The following is a 24805-nucleotide window of genomic DNA, read 5'->3' on the forward strand; positions in this document are numbered from 1 at the left end:
GAATATTGATTAGTGCATGCAAGTGAGGAAACTACTCAAGACCTGGAAAGAAAGACCCCAAAACCATAGAGGAAACAATACCCCAGACTCACACAGGGCTGGGGACATTGCCCGTTCTTACGAGTCAGCTACAAATGTCACTTTTATGGGACACTTGATGGATTATTCAGAAAGGTCATGCCTTAGGAAAGGGGGAAATGAGCCGTAAGTCAGTGTTGCTCTGATCCTGCCTAATAGATGCAGAAAAGATTCCTGGAAGGTGAAAACTGTTTCCAGATAACATGAACGCATGTCAGAACAGCGCTCAGAAAATTTTACAAATATAAAAATATTCAGCATTCAGCAAGGTAAAATTAATAATGACTGGCATCAAATCAAAAATTACCAGGCACACAAAGAAGCAGGAAATTTCAGCCCAAAATGAAGGGGGAAATCAATTAATTGATAGCAGCCCACACTGATATTCAGGATTACCGGCGAAGGACTGGAAAACAGTTGTTGTAACTGCACAATGCAGTTCAAAATAGTAAAATATGGGCATGTTAAGTAGACATGGAGGGTATTAAAAAGATCCAAATCAAACATGTAAAGACGAAAACTATAACATCTGAGATGAAAAAAATACCAAATGGGGTTGATGGCAGGTTAGACACTGGAGAAGAAAATATTAGGGAACTTGAAAATAAAGCCATAGAAACTATTCATACTTAAATGTACAGAGAAAAAGACGCACAAACTAATAAAGCGTCAGGGGCTATAGGGAAACTTTCAGCAGCCTAATGCATGTGTACTTGGGGTCCCCAGAGAGACAGAGGAGACAAAAAAGACATATTTGAAGAAATAGTGACTGAAAATTTTGCAAATTTTATGGAAACTATAAACTCACAGATCCAAGAAACTCAATGAACACCAAAGTTTAAGAAATAGCAAGAGATCTGCAAGATGCATCCTCAGACAATTGCTCAAAACTACTGATAAGGTGAAAAATCTTAAAAGCAGCTAGATGAGAGTTATGTACAGAAGAACAGCGTAAAAACGACGGCAGATTTATCACTAGAAACCATCCAAGCAAGAGAAGGTAGAACGTCTTCAAAGTAATAAAAGAAAACAAGTGTCAACCTTGATTTCTATATCAAGTGAAGATGGATTTCAAATATGAAGATAAAATAAATTTTTTCAGACAAATGAAAGCTGAAAGAATTCATCACCACCATGAAATGAATGTATGAAACTGCCTTGAGTAACAAGTGAGTTTAGGAATGTTGCAGAGTATAAGAGGCATACACAAAATCAATTGCCTCTCTGTAGACTAGCAATGACCACGTGGAAACAGAAATTTTAAAGTACCATTTACGAAAGCACCCCAAACATAAACTACTTAGGCATAACAACTTGTGAAATACTGTACTCAGAAAACTATGAAATTCTGATTGGAAGTCAAAGGCTAAATAAATGGAAAGGCACACTGTCCATGGATTGAAAGACTCAACATAGTAAAAACGTTAACCTCCCCAAAATGATCACTAGGTTTATATGCAATTTCTATCTATAACTATATTTTTGTAGCTGATGCTGAAATTTATGGATGAAAACAAAGGGACCAGACAAGCTGAAAACATTTTGAAAAATAACAAACTTAGAGGAATTGTACTATCTGGCTTTAATACTGAGAGACTCACTCTAGAGCTATAGTAATGAAGACTGCGTTTTATTAATATGAAGATACTCACAGACGTCCATGGGACAGATAAGAGAGTCCGGAACCAGCTCCCTACATACATGGCCTATTGATTTTTGACAAGGGACAAGGGGGATGCAGTAGAGAAAGGAATTCCTTTGTATTTTAACCACATAGAAATGTGATTTTTTTTCAAAATCAAAAATGTCAGAAACAACGACAACACACACACATAAGGGAGGGAAATGTTTTGCAACATACATGACAAACAAACGACTGTTTCTTAATTTACAATAAGCTTGTACGAGTCACAAGTTAATGACGGGCAGCCCAGAATAAAAAAACAAAACAAAACAAAAAACACGCCAAGGACTAACACAGGCGGTTTTCAGATAAAAGAAATACAAACGTCTACTAAACACATGAAAAGATGCCCAGCATTATTCATAATTAATGAAATTCAAGTAAAAACAGCAAAAACCCAAACCAAAACAAAAGCACCACTTTTCACCCATCTGATTGCCAGTAATTGAACAGCTCGCAGGAAGGGGAGTAATGGGCACTCTCCTGGGAGGCCAGGCAGGGTGGTGCAGCCTGTGCATGCAGCTGCCCAGGTGCGGCGTGACTGGTCGGGGCAGACAGACGTGTACCCAAAGACACCAGTCCTGGGAAAGGACAACTCACTTAAGGAAAATCTAAATAAACGCTGGAATAGCACCACAGATCATTTTAAAGTTTAATTTGAGTTTTATCACTAAGAATTTGTATAAACTATGAATATAATTTCACATTATCTTATATTTTGCAAAATAAAGGGAGTAGGCACATATGTCCTGAGTTTCCAAAGGAATAATAAATGATTCACGTGTTGACTGTGGGTTTCTGAGACTGACTTTCTAAGTAACCGTTATGACGGCACATGGAGAAAACTTTCCCATGGATTCAGAGCAGGAATGTAGCTAAATGTGACACAGTGTCAAAGGGCTCAGTGACTCTCCCAAGAGCCTCTCTTTCCCTTGTACCGCACCTCCTGTGTCGTGTGTGTGTGTGTGTATGTGTGTGTGCATGTGTGTATATTGTATGTGTGTATGTGTGTGTATGTGTGTATGTGTGTGTGCATGTGTGTATATTGTATGTGTGTATGTGTGTGTCAAAATGTATGGGTGTGTATGGACGTGTGTGTGCATGTGTGTGCATTTGTGCCTTCTCCAGATTAACTCTTTCACATTCTCACTGCCAGCATCTTTATGGATCCTGGAAGTTTTCCAATATCACTTTCATCAACTTCATCAAAGTCATGACCCTTAGAAGATTTGAAACATCCCTTCATATTTGATTTGCGCTCTCGGTCTTTAGATCAATCATTGCTTTTCAAGCTCCCTGATATTTCACCTGGGCATTTGGCTTTTAATTTCACATATCACATTTTTCATTTCTAGCAATTAACTTTTTCTTTCACTGAACTTTCCTTTTTAATACTGTGTTGCTCTCTACCCGTGCTTTCCATTCCCTATTGCATTTAAGCACGTGACATATATTTATAACCCATGCTTGCCAATCCCCAATCTGAAGTCTCTGAAGGATGCTGCTGTGTTGTGTTGCCCCAGGGGGTATTCTGTGTCCTTGTGCACTTGTGGTGTCTTCAGTGGGTCATTCTCTGGGCAGACTCTGGGGCCCGGTTAGGGGGGTAATTATGGAGACTATTGCATTTCCTTCAGGCAGACACTACAAGTGTCCGCTAGAATATTTTGGGATTATATATAAAATGAAAATTCAAGCCCTAAACCTACTGACCTTTGAGAGATGGATTGTCAAAGGACTCTACATTTACCCCTCTACCCAGAACCAAAGCTGATAAGACAAGGGTCCTTTCCTTCTCTTTGCAGGAAGATTTGTCTCGAGAGTCCTCTCTTGCTGAGCGTGCAGCTCTTTGAGTCTCCCAGCCACACACAGGGATTCTTACTTGTCCCCTCATCTTGGGTCCTGTCACACACCCACACTCCATGTCACCACAACCGGTAGATGCCTGTGTGGGCAACAGATGTCTTTAGAGCCTGGTTTTGCACTTTCCTGTTATTTTTTTATTTCCAAAGATTTTTATGCCTATCTCTGCATAGAGACAAACATTTAAAAGCATGTATTTTATACTTTATCCCCCTTCTGAGGGGTATTATAACAGGACATTTCATTCATTATGTTGGTATTAAAAGAGATCTAAAATATTTAAAATTTGCTTTGTAATATTTAGTTTTCAATCCACCTAGATATTATTTTTGAGTATGATATGAAAAAAGGATATATTTTTCATATTGATAAGCGATTATCCATATACCGTTTAATGAAAAAAATCTGCATTTTTCTCATTAGGGCTGTATCAAATTTGCTGTATCTTGATTCTACATATTTCGGGTCTGTCCTGTGTTATTTCCTTCCATCGGATTACTTGGCTATCACTGTACTCTCAACACATTGTCTTAACTCCATAGCTTCTAACATATATTATTATATGGTGGGACAAACCATTCATTTTTTCTTCACAGCTAACTCAATTATACTTTGTCCTTCTCTATTATGTGATAATAAACTCATCATGCTCCATGAAAAATACCATTAGAATTTTAATTACACTAAATTCACAGACTAATTTAAGGACTGGCTTGTTTATATTACTAAGACCTCCAATTCCTAACTGTATCTAGCCATTTATTCAGCCCCATATTTATTTCCTTTGAAATTTATAATATTTGTAAAGTGTGGGAAATCTTTTTCATCTTACAGTGTTTCTTGGAAGATAAGTGGGAACATTTTCCTATTGTATTTTCTATTTCTTTTATTGTTTTGGAATGCTGGTGACATTTGTTTAAGTTACATATCCAGAAACGTCCTTGGTAGTTTTGCTTCTTTGTCTATGTATGCAGTCACATCTTCTACAGATAAATATAATTTTGTCTTATTTTTATGATTTCTGAATCAAAATTTTCTTGCCTTATTGCATTGGCTTGTATTCAGTGAAAATTTGAACAGAAGCAGTGAGAGCTGATGCCTAGTCTTGTTTCTGACGTCAAGAAGGATGCTTTTTGCATATTGTCCCTAAGTACAACCATTTAGATTGCTCGTCGGTGGCCTTCAAGCTGAGAAATTACTTTCAATTTCTATTTGTCAAGTAGTTTTCATCCTGAATGGATCTTATTTTTTTAAAACTTTTATTTATTTTAAGTGTGTTTTTCCAGGACCCATCAGCTCCAAGTCAAGTAGTTGTTTCAATCTAGTTGTGGAGGGCGCAGCTCACAGTGGCCCATGTGGGGATCGAGCCGGCAACCTTGTTGTTAAGAGCACCGCGCTCTAACCAACTGAGCTAACTGGCCGCCCCTGAATGGATCTTGATAATTTTCAGTACATTTTTCTAATGATCTTTGTGATGATCTTTTTTTAACCTTTAATTTCTTAATAAAATGGGGGCAATAGTCATATTGGGTAATTTTGAGACACTAATAGGTCACTTCAAAAATTCTCCTCAAAAGTCCTTCAGCAAAGTTATAGTAATCAAAACAGCATGGCACTGGCATAAAAACAGACACATAGATCAATGGAACAGACTAGAGAGCCCAGAAATAAATCCATGCCCATATGGTCATTTAATCTATGACTATGGAAGCAAGAATTTAAACTGGGTTAAAGACAGTCTATTTAATAAATGGTACTGGGAAAACTGAACAGATACATGCAAAAAAAACTGAAAGTGGGCCACCTCCTTACACCATATACAAGAATAAACTCAAAATGGATTAAAGACTTAAATGCAAGATCTGAAACCATAACTTTCTTAGAAGACAATATAGGAAGTAAATTAGCAGACATTACTCTTAGTAATATTTTTACTGATATATCCCCCTGGGCAAGGGAAGAAAACATAAAAAACATGTGGGATTACATCAAACTAAAAAGCTTTTTCACAGCAAAGGAAACCATGAACAAAACAAAAAGGCACCTTACTGAATGGAAGAAGATATCTGCCAACGATACATCTGATAAAGGGTTAATATCCAAAATTTATTAAAAAAAAACACTTTTACAACTCAACACCAAAAAAAAAAAAAAAACCCAATTAAAAAATGGGCAGATGGCATGAAGAGACATTTTTCTAAAGAGGACATACAGATGGCCAACAGACACATGGAAAAAATGCTCAAACTCACTAATCATTAGAGAAATGCGAATAAAAACCACAATGAGATACCACCTCACCCCAGTCAGAATGGCTGTCATCAATAGATCAACAAACAACAAGTGCTGGTGAAGATGTGGAGAAAAGGGAACCCTCGTGCACTGTTGGTGGGATTGCAGATTGGTGCAGCCACTATGGAAAACAGTATGGTGGTATCTCAAAAAACTGGAAATGCAACTACCTTATGACCCAGTAATTCCACTCTTAGGTATCTATCCAGAGAAATCCAAGATGCTAATTAGAAAAAATATATGCACTCCTGTGTTTATTGCAATACTATTTACAATAGCCAAAACTTGGAAACAACCAAAATGCCCATGGGTAGACAACTGAATAAAGAAGCTGTGGTATGTTTATACAATCGAGTATTACTCGGCTAAAAAGAGGAATGCAATCTTACCATTTGCTACGACATAGATGGACCTAGAGAACATTATGCTAAGTGAAATAAGTCAGATGAAGAAAGACAAACACCATATGATTTCACTTATATGTGGAATCTAAATAATAGAATAAACGAACAGACAAAACAGAGACAGACTCAGAGATGTAGAGAAAAAATTGATGGTTGCTAGATGGGAGGGGGTGGGGATCCGGAGAAGGTAAAGGGATTAGAAGCACAAATTGGTGATCACAATGTTGTCACAAGGATAGAAGTACAGTTTGAGGAATATAGCCAATAATGTAAAGATTTTGTAGGGTATCCGATGGACACTTGTATTATTAGGGAGACCAGTTCATGGACGGTGTAGGTGCCTGACCACTGTCCTGTACACCTGAAGTTGAAGCTGAACAATAATGAATGTCAACTATAATTTTATATATATATAGTCACAGGATGTGGGGTACAGCACAGGGAATAGAGTCAATAGAATCGTAACAGCTGTATATGATGTCAGAGGGGCAGTAGATTGAGGGAGGGGGTTATCACTTTGTGAGGGTGTAAATGTCTATTACATTGGTTTATACACCTAAAACTAAAAAACAGAAAAACAATTCCTTCAATGTCCACTTCCCTGACCTTATGCAGCCTTGATGTTGGTGATGCTTTTAAGACTTGTTCCACCAGTGTCTGACCATTGGCTTTCAAATGTACGCATGGTGGTCTCACTTTGAAATGCAGAATTTGTCGTCATTGTGTCCGAGCTGAAACCGAGGACACAGGCTCACTTCAGAATGTGGCTGCGGTTTTGTGACATTTGGCTATTTCCTTTGTACCATCTCCCAACTCGCTGCTTCGCATGTTGACTGCATTCAAGCTGCAGTTTCACGCGTCTTGTGTTTTCATACAATTTATTTCAATGACTCCTTTTTAATTCATGTTTAAAATCTCCAACTAATTCTTTTTCACAAAAATGAGTTCAGATATCATTCTGTTTTTTTCCCATTGTTTTTATTCATTTGTAAATCAATTGTACCTCCAATGATCTCTTTAAATACCTTCAACATATTTACTTGGAAGCCTTTGCTTTTCTTTACATAAAGGCATGAATGATTTTCACCTACAGTCAATTTTTTTTCCAGGAGTTTATTTTCTTGGTTCTATTTCTTAGGGTTATATTCTCACATGCCTTTCTCAGTTTTATCTCCAAGCCAGATCTGAGGAGGTGAGCTCGGGGCTGTTTCCCCTTTATTTCTGCGTCTCTCTCTCTCCTCTTTCACCTTCCTGTCTCTTCCTCTCTGTGCCCGTGTCTCTGTCTGAGGGTGTTGCCTCCTCTCTACCTGTGGGACAGCCAGGTCCAGGTCTTGTCACAGGATTCATGGGACATCCTGGCAGGGACACTGGAGACATAGCAGGCCCACCCATGAGGCCAGCAGGGATGGGCTCGGATCTTGGTCACGTGGTTCTGTCTGTTTGCTCTAGTGTCCCCAGGAGATGAGGGGTCAAGGACTCCACCTCACCACCTGGTTCCAGGCAATGGGCCTGGCTCTCGGTTCCATCTCCTACTATCTGGCAGGCGTCACCCCTTGTGTGCCTGTGGGGAGACTAACCGGCCCTTGGAGTCCACCTCCTGCAGCGGCTGAGATCCCTCGCCCACTCCTGGCCCGGAGGCACGGATCCAGGTTTTGGAGCTTGCGTCTGTCTTTCCATTTTCTCTGATTGTTTCTACCATGCGCAGCAAAAGGGTTATTGTAACAAACTCACTACACCGCCTTGGTGGGAAGCGTCTGTAATTGCTGCTAAGTGATATGATTTTAAATGATTTGTATTTTTGTCTTTTATTCAGAATTTTTCAAGCAAAAGTAGATCATAAAGATTATGTAGCAAAATGAAGAATGCTTATTTTGTAGAATTAAGTAGAAAAGAGTAATACAGATTGATATGTAACAAGCAATACTTATGTATGTGTATGGACGAGGGTGAAGAGAGAACTTAGAAAAATTAAGACAATGTGACGGTGTTATAGGATTCTGGGTGAATTCCTCTTTGATATTTATTTGGACTCAAATGACAATAACGAAGAGTATATAATAGTTTGCTAGATTGAAGAGATAGAAAAATTAAGTAATAATTGTATTTAATAACTAAGTGATTTTTTTTTTAATTGCAAGAAATAGGTCAAGTCTACAGGCAATTCAGATACCAATTAGAAGAATCTCAGCATTTGTAATGGAAAAAAAGAAGTAAACAGAAATATTAGCATTGAAAGAGGAAAAAGGCTTCTCAACAAAACAGCAGCTGAAGCCAGGGCTTCTGACAAGGCCCTGACCAGGTGTGGGCGGGAGTCGCCTGCTGGGCATGCCCAGAGGAAGCTGGGTGGCCCTGTCCCAGCAAGAGACAGCAACTACAGGTCCCTCCGGGACCTCGGCCTGGGCGCAGGGAGCCCAGGGTCATGTAGAAGGTGGGGGAAGACATCCTGGAAGAGGTGAGACCCACACTGAGTCATACAGGGCAGAGAACAGGCCTGAGAAGGTCTTCAGTCATTGAGCTGATCAGAGCCTTTCGCGGTGACAGCGGTGACACACAGCTCCTTTCCTCCCACTGGCAAATACTGGGGCTCCACTGTGGACATTTTAGATAACACACCCAGGAGGCAAGAGGGGCAGAGGCTCACCCCTGCTTGAGACCCTCTTGGCCTCTGGATGGTAATACGGGTGGGACCCACCTGCCTGGGTGGTGGAGGGCAGGGGTCCAGGCCACCACACGCGCAGCAGCCCAGGTGAGGTTTTCCTGGGCTCTGCACACACTGTCACATGGCCGTTGGTCCATCAGATACAACAGTCCTGGGCCCTGCAGGTTTTTCTGCGCTGCCTCCCCATTCGGTGGTGGAAAGGACCTGAGCAGGAGCCTGGTTGGTTTGAACACAACACACGTGCGGTCCTCTCGGGCATCAGCACCGGGAGTGAGGGGTGGGGTGTGCCCTTGCCAGTGTCCTGGTGGTCACCCTGCATGGGCCACGCTGCCTGGCTCGCCACAGGCCCCGTCTGCAGAGTGAGTGGGAGACCCCTGGTTGGCAAGTGGCCGGCACCTTCAGGTTGTGGCTGGTCCTGGGCGGCGAGGCTGCTGGCCAAGGTCACTCCCACCACTGAGCTCCCACGCCCGTCCTGACAGCTCGTGAACTGCTTTCCTGAACAAGGTTGGTGGAGCATTTTTGTTAAGATTTTGATTAAGAAGCTGTTCCCTTAGGGTACCCTCCGATGCCCCACTAAAGAATGGAGGTGTTTATCCTTATTCACCAAGGAAATGGGTTGTAAGGAGAAGAATTCCCCACAATTTATTCACACAACAAAACATTAATGAGCATTATTAAATTCCTTTTTAGTGTACGGAAAAAAATGCAAACAGTGATTTAATGAAGGATTTTGCTCTCAATGCTATTTTCCACCGTAACAAAGGGGACATCCTTATTATTCAGAAAGCAGTTGGACTGGGAGGAGAGGTTCTATAAACAGCCATTAGCATCTTAATTACACGATAATTCAAAAGACAGCTCCCCTGGAAAAAACTCTGGCCCATAAATCTTTGGTTCTCAAAGTCCAAGAAGTGAAACAGACTGAGGATACGTCCTGGGTAGGGCCAGGCAGACAGGGCTTCATGGCGTGGGGCCCAGGCTGCTTCTCCCCCGGATGGTGGTCTGGGAGGCCGCGGCCCAGCTCCAGGAGTGGTCACTGGTCCTGGCGGGAGGACCCTGGGCGTGTGCAAGCCAGGACCTGCCATGGTGACAGTGCCCCCTAGGGCTGGGGTGCGGTGCCAGCAGGAGCGAGGAGCGAGGTCCTCTGCGAGGTTGTCAGGACACGACTGGCCAGCAAGGGCTAGGCAGTCAGTTCTCCGTGCCGGTCGCCTCCAGTCTCGGAGCAAATCCTGGGATCAATCGGTGTCAGGTGAGAACCTTTCATCGGGCCTGGTAGACCTCACTCAAACCCACTTCTCCCTAAAGGGAAATGTATTTGCACAGTTGCAAGAAAAAAAAATAAAAGTGTTCCCTCAGGAGGACGCCTGGCTGAGAGACCGAGGGCTGACCCGCACTCTCTGTGGCCCCTCCACGACCCCGCCGGGGACTCTGGGGGACTGGTCCTCAGGTAGGACCTCTCCTTGAGCTGCCTCTCGACAGCTCCAGGCAGATGTCCCACATGTGTGAGGCGCTGGTGAACAACCAGTGCTCCTTTCCAGTAATTTCTGCAAAAGCTCCAGCACTGGCTCATCCTGGAAGCGACCCCGGCTCCAGTTGGGGGTCCTGCCAACTTTGGGGCAGGGGAGGCACCAGCTCCCCTCAGAACACACTGGCAAGGAAAGGGGGCAGTTCCCTGCAGGAGAATCCAGTCGGGACTGGGTGGAGCTGCCAGAAGCTGGGGGGCAAGGACTGGGCAGCAAAGGGTCTGCTGTCCCCTGCAGAGAGACCGATGCCCCCAGACTCACCAAGATCTGTGGCCTTGGAGTTCTCGTCAGTAAAGTGTCAGGAGAGTTCAGTGCTCAGAGGATACAGAAGCTGCCCCGTCGACTTGAGGGCAGGACCCTCAGCCCCCTCAAATCCACCCCTCCTTTCCTCTCTTGTGGAGGCCACAGCCCTTCCCCTGAACCCGCAAGGCTCCAAAAATCAGGGTGAAACCGGTAATATTCCCCACCCCCAACTGTCACATAATAAACCGTGATAGAGAAGAGAGGTCACCTCAGTCAGTGTCCAGATAGAAGCAGCTGGGGCACAGGTCCTGGAGATACTCACCTGAGGAGTGGGAGTGGGGGCTCCAAGCGCTGGGCCAGAGCAGACACCCAACCTGGGCCTGCAGCCGGGCATCTGCAAGTCACAGTGGAGTCTGGGGTCTCGTGTCACCATGTTCTCTGTACGTATGACTGGCTTTTTCAAACCCCACATGGAAGTGAGATCATACGGTATTGCTTTGTCTGATTTATTTCATTTAGCAAAATGCCCTCAGTGTCCATCCATGGTGTTGCAATTTTCTTCTTTCTCGAGGCTGCATGACTCTCCACTGTATGTACAGACCATGCTTCCTCCATCCCCTCATCCGTTGCGGGGCAGCTGGGTTGCTTCCATGTCGTTGACCCTGCAGTGGAGACGGGGTGCGGACAGCTCCTCCCTCTTCTGAGCTCAGTCTCTTTCCACGCACACCCAGGGGTGGGATGCTGGATCAGAGGCGAGTTCTGCCTAATTTTTTGAGGCACCTCCTTATTAACTAATCTTATTGTGATAATCAGGTTGCAACACACACATACATAAAATCACGACGTTGCACACATTAAGCTTACACAACATTACATGACAATTATAGCTCATAACGCTGGAGGAAAGCCAGCAGAAAATTTAATCTTGTCTACAAGAAGGCCGCCCAGCCCGTGTAAGCCATCGGCCAGCGGTGACTTTCCTGGGGCTGGCCTAAGTCCGGGCGCCCTCCCAGCTTCCCGTCCACTGCTCACAGCTGCTCTGCTGTGCAGACAGGTGGGTAGACAGGTGAAAACATAACTTTAAATACTTCATGAAAGTGCTAAAAGAAGAACCACCTACACCCACGAGGGTGTGACAAAGGGACGCAGGGACAGCTGGAAGAGCCCCCCCAATGGCCACCACCAGAACAATTTGAGCAACAAAATAAACCACATAACATTGAATCGTAATCCTGTGTAAATATCCATGAATCCATGCTAATCTAAGTAAATGATTGACTAAATCAATAAGGACGAGAGACAAATCTCCCATGCAGAAACATGCCGCATAATTTATAGATATCTGCCCTCGGGGTGTGTGGCATGACTCCCACCCTGAGGGTGACTTCCCGCCACAGAGGACGGGCCGGACTGAGAGGGAGCATAAGTTTGCAGTGGAGACACCTGACAGACACACCTGGGCCAGGTGACCAGGGTCAACCTCTCAGTGATCGGTCACGCGGGCAGGATGAGCCCTGATGTGATGTGATGAGAAGGGCACTTGACCTCTGTGGGCTTCCTCCCCAAACTCAGTTTCATGCTGAGAAAAACAGCAGAGGAATCCCAGTTGGGTCACACCCGACAGTACACCTGCCCAGTCCTCTCCCAACGGTCAAGGTCATCAGGAACGAGGAAAGTCTGAGAAACGGTCACAGCCCAGAGAAGCCCAAGGAGACATGACGACTGGATGTCGTGTGGGCTCTGGACGGAATCCTGTGACGACAAAAGCACAAGGAAAGGCGTTAGATGACACCTAAGGAGACCTGAAGAAAATATGGATTTTAGTTTAAACTAAGTTATCAGCACAACAACCACTGCACCCACTACTAATCTAAGACGCTAACAACGCAGGGAGAGTACTGGGTATATGCCAGCTCTGTATCCTCCCAATCTCTCTGTAAATCAAACTGTCCTAAAATGAAAGGTTGATTTTAAACAGCACTTAATAAAAGCAGTTTGGGGGAGAAAATTCTTCGTAACTGGTCAGCCTTCCAAGGCAGGGCTTGTGGCCACAGCCTCCCAGCACCGTCGCCCCACGGCAGCACATGGATGGAGCCCAGCGCCCCCCACACTGACACTGACACGTCCTCAGCTTCGCAGACAAACGAATGGGTCCACACCTTCCGACTTAGGGCCCCTGGTGGGAGGGGCAGGGAAAGGGAGGGGCCGCGCGAGCAGGAGGGGCTCACAGTACCGTCTGCATCTGTGTGTACCTGGAACCGTTCAAATGAAAATCAAAGAAAAGCAGGAGGGTGGCTGAGACATGCTGATCTGAGGCTGGAGATGACCAACGGTGGAGGCCTGGGCATGGGAGGCTGTGTGGGGCTCACTCAGAAGCCCCGATGCAGGAGCCTATGAGGTGGTGAAGGGCTGGGTCATCGTCTTCCCAGATGGGGGACGATGCCTTAAGTTCTGGGCCATAGAGAGGACTTTGGGCACAGCAGGTAGACTCTCAGGGCCCTGTGGCCTGGGATCCAGGGTGGGACGCAGGCCCTCTGAGATGCCCGGCTCTCAGGTTCAACAGGCCTGTTCTCTCTGATCCTCAGCTGTCTGACCATGGCAGCTGGGCAGCAGTGAGTGTGCTTTCTCACGGGTCTGCAGGCCAGCGGGGCGGGCCCATCCAGGCTGGGCTGGGCTGGGCTGGACTCAGCAGCGACAGCCATCCACCTATCTATTCCCCTCCACTCTTTTGTTTGTCTGTTTATATATCTTTATTTTCCCCTGGAATATTTTCTATTAAATCTCAGGCATCATGTTAATTTACCCCTCATCAATTCAGTAGGTGCCTCAAAAATAATGACATATGTCTTATAAAACCAGGATGCCGTAGCAAACCTGACACAATTGACAGCAATACCTGAATGTCATTTGATACCCAATGTACATTAAGATTTCTTCTGACCGCTGGTTTAGGACCCCCCCCCCCCCGGGGTGACGGCCCCACTCCTGAGCCCGCTACACTCCAACCCCCGCCCCCTCACCTTTGACTCCTGGCCCTTTCTTCAGGACCCAACGTACCAAACATGCCCCTGGCGCCCCTTCTGACTGCAGGTTGGGGCGTCCTGCCCAGGGACCAGGCTTCAAGGCCCAAGTCCTGCCCAACAGTGAACAGACAGAAGCTTTTCACTTTCCAACCCTGCTGCTTCTTCCCATAGACACTGAAGTCCAATCCTGCCAAACAATCTGCTTTCCCTGGGCATCCCTCTGTCTCTGGGCCTTTGCACACGGCTTCCTCTCCCTTCAGTACCTTCATAGCATGTTATCTGCTCCGCGAAAACCTTCTCGTCCATTCCGGAACCACCCAGTGTCACCTGCTCTGGAGCCCTTCTCCTAGCTGACACAACAATGTGCCCATATAGTCCTGTGTTCCCTATTGACACACCTGTGGCTGCCCCAACACTGTGAAGACCCCTGCGGTGAGGGGCTGGGCTGGCCCTGTCTCTTCTCACCAGGACCCCACACAGGGAACGGTAGTTAGGACTGCCCCATTCTTTGAGTTTTGAGTAACTGAAAGGAGAACTATCTTATCACAGATTTCACAGGGTAAAACACTTAATTATGAAAAATACAAAAACGAAGAATTTTGCTTCTAAAAATGATGGAACAGCGAGCGAATATACCCTCTTGCCTGACTCAACCGAAAAATGACTGAAACATATGAAACAATGGTCTGCAAGATACTGGACATCAGGCAACAAAGGACAGTGATCTCTGAGAAATGGAAAACAAACTATGGACCCTATGCTTGCCCCAACCTGCCACCTGGAAAGAGCCCCCAGGCTGCAGGGCACAGAGGTGCAACCCAGTGGAACCCAGTGGACTCTCTGGGTTGAGGAGATGGAGCCAGAGTTCATAGAGACCAAATTGGTGAGAGACCACCTGCAGAAGGCCACAGAGGAGACACCTGTCCAGAGAGAGGCCTCCAAGGTCTTCAGAGGGCTCCCCGTGACTACCCAGCTGAGGGTTAATCAGTGTATGCATGTGGAAATCTGCCCAGGCCAGAGAAAGAGCCGCCCAAAGGATGAGATGAACCATCCCTGTTGTTCAGACAAGGCCAGGAAGAGTGCCCGTCCCCATGGTCCAGATGACAAAATCTCAAAGCCCATAAGAAAGGGTGGGGACTCAGACTCTGGAGATTTCCTTCATGGAGGGAAATAATTAGCCCAGACCATATACTACTCTGGTCCCACTTAAAGAAAAACATCTCAGAAAGCAAGACCCAGAAGGATCAAACTGCTTCCAAGTAAATTACCTGTAACCTAGAGCAAGGCTCAAGAATATTTACAGAACTACAAAGGTACCCAGCACCCAGCAAGGAAAACTCATAATGTCTGTCATCCAATTAAAAATCACCAGGACGCCTATGAAACAGGACATTTAACACATAACATAACGAGGAGATACTTGTATGTGGATTGGTTGAAACCAACACAGCAAGGACACGGATGTTAAAATAAGCAGACAAAGACATTTTAATAGTTGTTAAAACAGTCATCCATATGTTCACGGAACTAACTGGAGACATGGAGATACTTCTCAACGGCCCAAAACGAAATGCTAGAGATAAACACGATAATGTCTGAGATGAAAACTACACTGACGGGTGTAACGGCAGATTAGAAATTGCTGAAGAAAAATTAATGAATTTGAAGACATAGTAATAGAAACTATTCTAAAGGAAACAGAGGGAAATAATTTGAAAAACAGAGCACTATTAAGCTGTGGGATAACTTTAAGCAGCGTGTAATAGGAGTCCGCAAGTAATACGAAAAGGAAAACTATTTGAAAAAATGGCTAACGTATTTTCAAATTTGATGAAAAACTGTGAACCCATAGAGCCAAGAAGCTCACAGAACACCAAGCACAGGGGGACCACACCAACACTCATCTTAGTGATCTTCTGAAACTACCAATAAAGAGAAAATGCAAAGGCAGCCAGAGAATAAGGACGTGTTACCTACAGAGATGACACAGAGGAACACACATTACAGAGGAACACACATTACAGAAGAACATGCATAAGGAAAACAGCAGATATCTTGTTGAAAACAATGCAGGAGAGAAGACAATGACACATCTTTAAAGCACTGAAAGGAAAAAAAATTAACAACAAAAACTCTCAACCTAGAATTCTATACTTAGATAAAAGAGTTTCTAAAATGGAAGTGAAATAAACTCTTAAAGACATTCAAAAGATGAAAAAAAATCCACTACCAACAGACCTGCTTTGCAGGAACTGTTAAAGGCAGTCCTTCAAGCAGAAGGAAATAATACCAAAAGGAACTACGGGTCTACTCAAATAAGGACATTAGAAATAGCAAATACAGGGGTTACTTACATTACAAATGAAGTGGTATAATAATATACCTTCATATTTTATAATGAAGCTAGGCTGGGAGGATCAAACACTAATATAATAAAACAAAGAGTTATAGTTGATAAGCCTAAAAGTAAAACTGCATCATAAAATATTCAGTTAATTCATAGGAAGACAGAAAAAGAGGGAAATGGGAAAAAAGAACAAGTGAGATAAATAGAAAACATTTGGCAGTGTGGTGGGTGTAAATCTAACCACCTAAACCATCACATTAAATGTGATTCTCTACCTGTCCAACAAAAAAGCAGAGATTGTCAGATTAGACTTTTTTTTAAAAGAGTCCCAACTGTATGCTATGTTAAAGTAATTAACCTCAATAATAAACACACACACTTGTGAAAGTAAAAGCATGGGAAAGATATGTTATATTCATGGAGTGGGTATGTTAATTTCAGGCAAAGTTGATTTCATAGAAAAGTATTACTAGTCGTAAACATGGTCATTTTATAATGACAGAAGGATCAATTCATCAGGAGGACAGAACAGTCCTGAACGGTCACGTACTTAATTACTGAATTTCAAGACACTTGGAGCAAACTGCAAGGCAAAACAGACAAGTCCACAATTACAGTCAGAGATTCCCACGCCTGTCCCTCCGTCACTGGCAGAACCAGTACGCAGATCAATGAGGGCTCAGATGATTTGAACACTGTACCAACCCGACGTGATCAAAGCGTATGGAACATCCCACCAACAATGGCACGGCTCCCGTGCTTACGTGCACATGAAACATTAGCACAATAGACCATCTCCTAGGCACAAACAATCTCTCAGATTGTTTTAAAGGATTCAAGTCAGACAAAGTATGTTCATATCAACATAGACTCAAATTAGAAGTGAGTAACAGAAAATATTTGGAAAATCTTCCAACAATTTAGAGACTAAATAATACACTTCTAAATAAGTCATGGTTCAAAGAAGAAATCCAAAGGGAAATGAGAAATTTTCTGGATGGGATGGAAATGAAAATACAGCTAAAGTCGTAATTGATATGATTTTCTCAGTAGAAACAGAAAAAGCATTTGGAAAATTCAATATCCATTTCTGATAAAACCCTTCAAAAGCTAAGTGTAGAAGGAACTTCCTCAACCTGAAAGAGCTTCCGTGCAAAACCTCCAGCCGACATCACGCACACCGGTGAGAGACTGGAAGTTTTCCTTCTAAGATCAGAAGTCAGACAAGAACGTCTGTTCCCACCACTTACGTTCAATGTTGTGCTGGAGGTTTCTGCCAATGAAATAAGGCAAGGGAAAAAAAAAAAGTAATCCAGATTCAGAAGTCAGAAGTGAAACTATCTTTATTCACAGATGTCAGGACCGTTTACGTAGAAAAGTTGATGGAATCAACCAAAAAAGGTACTAGATCTAATATCTGAGTTTATCACGGCTGCAGGATACAAGATCAGTATAAAAAACAAATAGAATTCTATATATGAGGAACATTCAAATATTGAAATAAAAATGATTTAAAATAATACCCCAAATACTATGTAACATAGTACCAAAAATATGATACATGTGGCAAAAGATGAGAAAGACCTGCACACTGAAAACTACAAAATATAGTTGAGAAATTAAATAAGACCCAAATGGAGAGACACACAGAGTCCCTGGGTTAGAAAATTCAATACCCTTAGGGGCGATTATCCCCCACATTGATTTACATGTTACATGAAATCCCAATACAAATCCCAGCACGCTTCTTCATAGAAATTGACAAACTGATTCTAGTATTCACATGGAAATGCAAGTGATTTGGAAAAGTCAAAACATTTTTTAAACAAAAAAAGATAAAAGTCTAGCACCACCAGATTCCAAGACTTCATATATAAAGCCACAGCCATCAGGACAGTGTGCATGTAGGTAGGTTAACAGACCAACGGTACGGAACAGAGTCCTAAATAGGCCCACCGAATATTGTCAACTGGCTTTCGACAAAAGTGCAGAGAAAAGTCGCTGGGAAACGATGATCTTTCAAACAAATGATGGCAGAACAACTGAGTATCCACATTCAGAAAAACTAAACTTGTGTCTATAACTCACACCATGTACAAAAATTAACTCAAGATAAATCATAGATCTAAACATAAAACCTAACACTATAGAACTTCTCGAAGGAAACATACCTGAAAAATTTACGGTTTGTTGCTAAGCAAAAATCTCTTAAATACGACACCAAAAAAGTGTAATTCATAGAACAAGAAGTTGATGAACTGGATTTCATCAAAATTAAAAACATCTGCTCTTCAAACAACATTGTTAGGAGAATGAAAATACAAACCACAGACTGGGAGAAAATATGTGCAAATTACATGCCTGATAGAAGACTTGTATCTAGAATATACAAAGAAACCTCAAAAATCAAGAAAAACAACAACTCAAAGAAAATTGTGAGTACTTTATCATAGAAGTATTTATTTGCATATATACAAATACGCACATGAAAAGATTCTTAACATCACTAGTCACTAGGGAAACGCAAATTAAGATCCCATGAGCTTGCTGCTCGCACCCTTTGGGATGATGGCAGTTACAAAGGCACCACATCGAGACATGGTCAGAACACGGAGCATGCAGAACTCTCAGACACAAATGGCACAATCACGTGGGAAAGAGGTTCACCCCTCCATGAAAAATGAAGTACATGGCTGTGACATCATCCAGACATTCTACTCCGTGATATTTACCCATGAGAAATGGAAACGTGCGCTCATACAAAACTATATGCGTGAATGTTCATAGCAGCTTTATCTTTATTTGTAATAGCCCAAACTGTAAACAGCCCTAATGTCCACCCAGGGGGGACTTTATGAAGAACTGTTGTCCCCATATGATGGAGCACTACCCAGCAGTAAAGAGGGACTGACTGTCTACTGATATAAGCAGTGACATGGATGCATCACAAAAGAATTTTACTGAGTGAAACAGATCAGACAAAAAGGAGGAAACACTGTGTGATTCCATGTTTGCAGATATCTAGGAAATGCAAACTAATGTGTAATGATAGAAACCACAGCTTGTCTGGCGATGGGGTGAGCAGGGAGGTGTGGGTGGGGGGATTACCAAAGGCCAGTGGAATCAGTTGGGGGTGACAGGTATGGACATGTTCATTCTTTCGATTGTAGTCATGTTTCCACGACATACACACCAAATGTATAAAATTGTCCACTTTAAATATGTGCTGCTTATTGCATGCAGCTTGTCTCCTGTGATGGTCGATGTTATGTACCAACAACAGTACTCAGCTGTTGGGTCCAACGTCAGTCTAGATGTTTCTGTGAAGCTATTTTTAGATGAGATTGACATTTAAATCAGTAGACTTTGTGTAAAGCAGATTACTCTCCATAATGTGGGTGGGCCTCGTCCTATCAGTTGAAGGCCTTAAGAGTGAATAGACTGAGGTCCCCCAAGAAGAGAGAATTCTGCCTCCAGACTGCCTTGGGGCTTGAGCTGCAGCATCAATTCTTTCCTAGGTCTCCAGCCTGCCTGTCCTGCAAATTCAGGACCTGCCAGCTTCCACTGTCACGTGATCCAATTCTTTAAGATCTCTCTCTCTCTCTCTCTCTCTCTCTCTCTCTCTCTCATTGGTTCTGCTTTTCTGGAGAACCCTAACACACCTCTCCACAACTGTTAAAAATAACAACAGACACAAAAGGTGACACCCCTTATCTGTATGCCCACTGACTGCATATTTAATCTACAAAAGGAAAAATTGTCACCACATGATATATTCCATAGTTAAAAATAAAAGATTTGTCACATATGTGGAAGATTGTTAACACCTGTTATTGCCTTGTTTATACCTTTCTGTTTTCCACATTTCAAAAATTTTAGAGGAATTCATTCCAAAAATTAAGCATTCATTCTTACTGGTCAATGATAAAAAGATGAATACACCAGGAGAAAACTTGGCAAAGGATGTAAACAGTTGATTCACAGAAGACGTTAAAATGACATATACATGAAAACTGTTGATGCTCATTAGATCAAATGAAAATAAAACAACAACAACTGTTTATCATCTAAGCAATTGTCCAAGATACTGGGACAATAATAATGGCCAGGCTGACCTGGGAAGGCTGACAACTACCATCCAGAGGGATGTAAGCTAATATAACATTTTTTTAGAATTTCATCCTGTAATACAGAAAGAACAAGGCCTTAAAATTTGACCTAACAATTCTAGTTCTACAATTTTTTTTCTACAAATAGCCATAACTATAGAAAAAGATTTAAGTATAAGCAATGCTCATTGCTCAAATGTTTAAAAGAAAGAATGAAACACTAGATATAGTCTAAATGTCCAAAAACTTTTTAAAAAATGATTGATTACATAAATGGTGGTATTTATGCATTACAGGCTTTCACAGTGCTGTGAAAACAATTTTCTGGAAGAATATACGATGCCATAAAATCATGTTCGCTCCATTCGAAGGAAACTGTTTACAACAGGTCTACGTACTGAATATGCAAAAGAAATGTAAAAGTTACTAACAAATGCTAAATGTGGTTAACGCTGAGTGGCAGAATGAGGGAACATTTTGTTTTTCTTCTTGTATCTCCATTTTCCAAAGTTTTCCCTAAATGAACTTAATTTAGTGTTGAGAGCCAGGGGAGCAGCAGGGCTTCCGAGCAGTCTGCAGCCCTGGGGCCTGCACCCACCCTTAGCTGCTAGGGAGGAGTGTCCGCTGCGTACCAGGGGATACACAGAGGCTACTCACCGGTATTAAGCTGCATGATAAGATGGGGAGTTATTCTTCAAAGTGACACGCAGATGCCATCTTCCAGCTCCACGCAGGGCACGGGTTCAGGTGCTGAGAGCTGAGCCAGGCTGCCCCGCGGACCCTTCTCACCGCCTGTGTTGTGCTTCTACGCCGTGTGTTGCCTTCCACGCTGCAGCTTTTCAGTCCACCTGACAGCACTCAGGGAGTAGCTGATCTCATTGATTTTGGGGTCTGTCCCCTGCACCTGACCAGGGCTTGTCTCAACGGACACCACTGCCATCTTCCCGGTTTTTCCAGCCGAAGCCTGGAGTCATTCTGACACGTCTGTCATGATCCACAGTGTCCCAGTTCCTGGGGCCGGGCCATCGCGCCTTCTAAAAGAGGTCCTGAATCCACAGGTGTGGCCCCCTCCTCACAGCCGCCTCCGAGAGAAGCAGCCAGCCCACCTGCTGCCAACTGCTGTCTGGCCCCTCTCCCTCCTACCTGCCTTTCCCTCCACAGCCACTGGTGTCTTTGCAAAGTGCATGTGGGAGATGAGTGTGGCAGATGCTAGGCCCTCAACAGGAAGTCTGTCATTCTTTCCGGAAGAAAGAATGGAGCAGGCCCACTACAGTCCACCCCTTTCACTGCCTACCACACACAGACCTATATATGTTCTTTACAAAACAGTGCAGCCTCCCTGCTGTCCCAATGGAGGCATCCCAAAATCTCTCCCAGTTAAACACTCAGCCGGTGACAAAAGGACAGGGAAGTCAAGGTGGAGGCATGGAGAGAGACCAGGAAAACCACACCGACGTTCTTCATTTTAAAAGCAGAGCAGGTAAAACGAGGAACAGAAGCTGATTCTTGCCACGACTTGCATCGAGAGCCTCGGCCCGCCACCCTCCTGCGCCCTACCTTCTCTGCGGCGTCTCCATTCCTGGTGCACTCTAGGGCCCCCTGAGCCATCCACGATGCCGGCCGCCCCTTCCGTGCGCCTGGTCTCAGCAGCCCAGGGACTATATCCTTGGTGTGGGGTGAGACCCACGGGTTTCCTCAAGGAGTGAATAATGACCATTCCTCCTTTGCTCGGCATGGAGGAAGGTCGTGCTGTGAATTCTCTGATACACTTATAAGGGTTCCACACCGAACATTCTGTCAGTTCTGGCTGGTAACCAAAACCAGCCAATCAACAACAACACATTGTCACTGGGTGGTAGGGCTGGGATCCAGAACTCAGCTTCCCGTTTCCTAGCAACAGAATTCAGTGCTCTGCTCACCCCCCACCCTCAGTTTCCATCTTGGTCTCTCAGCAGCCCCCCAGAACCACCAGCAGACCCTTCCCTATGGGCTGCGTCTTGGCTGTGTCTTTGTAATTAGATCAGCGTTGCCCAGCGTCCCCTTGTCAGGAGGTCTCCATCTCACCTCTGATCCCACTTCCTTGCTCTTTCCCTCCTCACTGGGTTCCAGACGCTCCGCCATCCTGGGTTCCAAGTCATAAGCACCAAGGACATTGTCGTTCCCTTTCCTCATCTCTGCAGGACTTTCAGTCCCCAACTTCCCACCCGACAAAGAGTCTTTGCTTGATCCAGCTTTAGGCAGGCTCCCGAACCTTCTCCTAGGCCCGTCTGTGCCCTTCGCGTAAGATCCAGTTTCAGCAAGAACCCTGCTAAGTCAGTTTAACCAGAACCTCCCATCCTCGACACGTGGTCACCCTTCATATCTGACCAGGAGGCTCCTCACCTGCCCCCAGGCCCCCCCAGGTGTGATGTCTGATCACTGACCTGCCTTCAGCCAGAATCTTATTGGGTCTGTTTAGCCAGAATCGCCCTCACCACTGATGTTTCCTCTTAGGAAATTACCATCCATTGCCCCCACCTGCTCCTTGCCCACAAATCCCCACTGGACCACACTGTGTTAAGAGCTGAGTCCAATGTCTCTCTTCCACTGCAAAATCCCATCACATTGGTCCCCATACATACGCCGATGGTCCTGGGTAGAGTCTGCCTTACCACCTTTAATACTTGATTTTTTTTTCTTTAACATGTCAGACCCCTAACGTTACAGCTGCAAAAATCTCATGGTCTGAGTTCCAAGACAGAGTAGGCCATTGGACTCACCATGCCCCTCCCTCTGCTGGGAGCACTGTCCCCAACCATCCCACCATCACCCTCCATCGTTTGGCCTGACAGCTTCAATTTATCCTCCCAAATTCAACAGAGACCCCATCTCTCCTGGAACAACATTTGTCAAACAAAGAAAATGACAGTAAACAAAATGACTGGGTGAGCAACCAGCATTTTAAGAAGTGATACTAGGACAGAATAGAAAACATCAGGGAAAACTGAGAGTATGTGTGTCATCTGGTGGGACTTTCATTTCCTATGTGTACGTGTGCGTGGTTTACGTATATGTGTGTGCTGTGTGTGACGTGTGTATCCTGCCCCCTCACACCCTCAGCACAGCTTGAGCAGCCCTGTGGGCAGCTGCGTGGTCCCTCAGAGGCTCGGTGGCCAGGGCGCAAGGTGAAGGGTGATGCGGGCAACCATCTTTGCTTCTCCCTGCTTTGTGAATCCAGTGGCTCCTGGGAAGGGGTTCCCAGCTCTCCCAAGACCTCATGGGGCTCTTCCGGGCTCCCCCTCCTCATGCAGAAGACCCTCTGAGTCCAGAAGGGCGAGTTTCTATTAGCGTGTCCACTAACCTGCAGACCCTCTGGGCCACAGGGCCATCTGATAAGCACCTGGCCTTGGAAGCTTGCCTGCTGAGGGAACATGAGAAGGAGGAGTGACAGTAGAGACATTGTAATGCAGGCACTCAGCTCCCGCTTCCCGCACAAGAACACAGGATATAGAGAGGCCAAAAGGGAGACCAATGGAGCCATAGATAGGGGAGTCATACCACTGTATTCTTGATGGCGGCTGGTCAAGACACAAAAGCAAACATCCTCCAGTACCCCAATGCGGGGTCTTCCTGTACCCCAGTCTCACTGGCGGCTGGGCAAGACACAGGAAGTAACACTGCCATCTGCTTGCTCACCGCACTTGCCAGCCACAATCCGCGCTTGCTAGCTCAGCCACAGCAGTTACATCAGTGGCTAATGGCTCACTGGTTACAGCTGATGGCCACCCAGTCACAGCGGATGGCCATCTAATAACCGAGCCAGCACCTTTCCACGTGAGGTCGAGACCCTGGAAACTGCTCTCTGGGACTCTGTCTCTACAGACACTGACCTCAAAATATGCATTTTCTCCATCCTCAGCTTGTTTGAAGGAATGAACCAGTTTTGCAGATGATAATTAACTATGTAAATAAAATGAATTATAGCCTTGTTATTCTGCTCAGAAAATCCACCATAAAGGGACCCGCCCTGGACAAGGGAGTTTGGAGACACAAGACTGCTGCCTGGTGGGGTGACGGGCAAGGGGACAGCTCATGGAGGCCCAGGCGGTGAGCCGAGGTGGCGCCCGCTGAGGGACAGGGAGGTGCTCCTGGGGACAAGTGTCCCTGCCCGGCAGTGCCTGGCCCTCCTGGGAGCTGGACCTCAGCTGACTCTGCGCGGGTCTGAGGCTATGCTCTCCGTGGGCCTGGGTTCTCCACCGCACAGCCAAGAACAGGGGTCACTTCGGGGGAAAGGGTCCAAGGCACCCTATACTTGGATAAACTCCGGTGCCCACAGCTGGGATCCCAGCGCTGCAGGCTGGGCCTTCGGGCCACGCAGCGCAAGTCCACAAACTTCCGGCTGCCGTGGCCCGGCCTGCCCGCGAGGTACCCAGGCTGCGGGAGCGCCCAGCCGTCTCTGTCGCCATCCAGAGGCACGGCTCCGGCGTGGCGCCCCCTCTGCCTGCCTCCCCCGCCAGTCCCGGGGCCCACGCCAGGCCCCGCGGCGCCGGGCACGCGCGTCGGGCGCGCCCCTCTCATTGGCAGTTGGCGCGCCGAGCCCGGGC

General features: G+C 44.9%; 1 long non-coding RNA gene across 2 annotated transcripts; it reads right to left on the bottom strand.

Annotated features, from left to right (window-relative positions):
- Nucleotides 1-7469: 7469 nt before the first annotated feature.
- On the bottom strand, nucleotides 7470-24798 carry LOC141570210 (uncharacterized). Of its 2 annotated transcripts, none has more exons than XR_012494197.1 (3): nucleotides 21780-24798; nucleotides 11066-12495; nucleotides 7470-10276 (listed from the first exon to the last, which is right to left on the bottom strand). It is a non-coding gene; the product is annotated as an uncharacterized LOC141570210 (long non-coding RNA). The 2 variants fall into 2 exon arrangements; XR_012494196.1 differs by having other exon boundaries at nucleotides 20880-24797.
- Between the last annotated feature and the right edge of the window lie 7 nt (nucleotides 24799-24805).

Source organism: Rhinolophus sinicus, linkage group LG02, assembly GCF_036562045.2.
Source record: "Rhinolophus sinicus isolate RSC01 linkage group LG02, ASM3656204v1, whole genome shotgun sequence".
NCBI classification, from domain to species: Eukaryota; Metazoa; Chordata; class Mammalia; order Chiroptera; family Rhinolophidae; genus Rhinolophus; species Rhinolophus sinicus.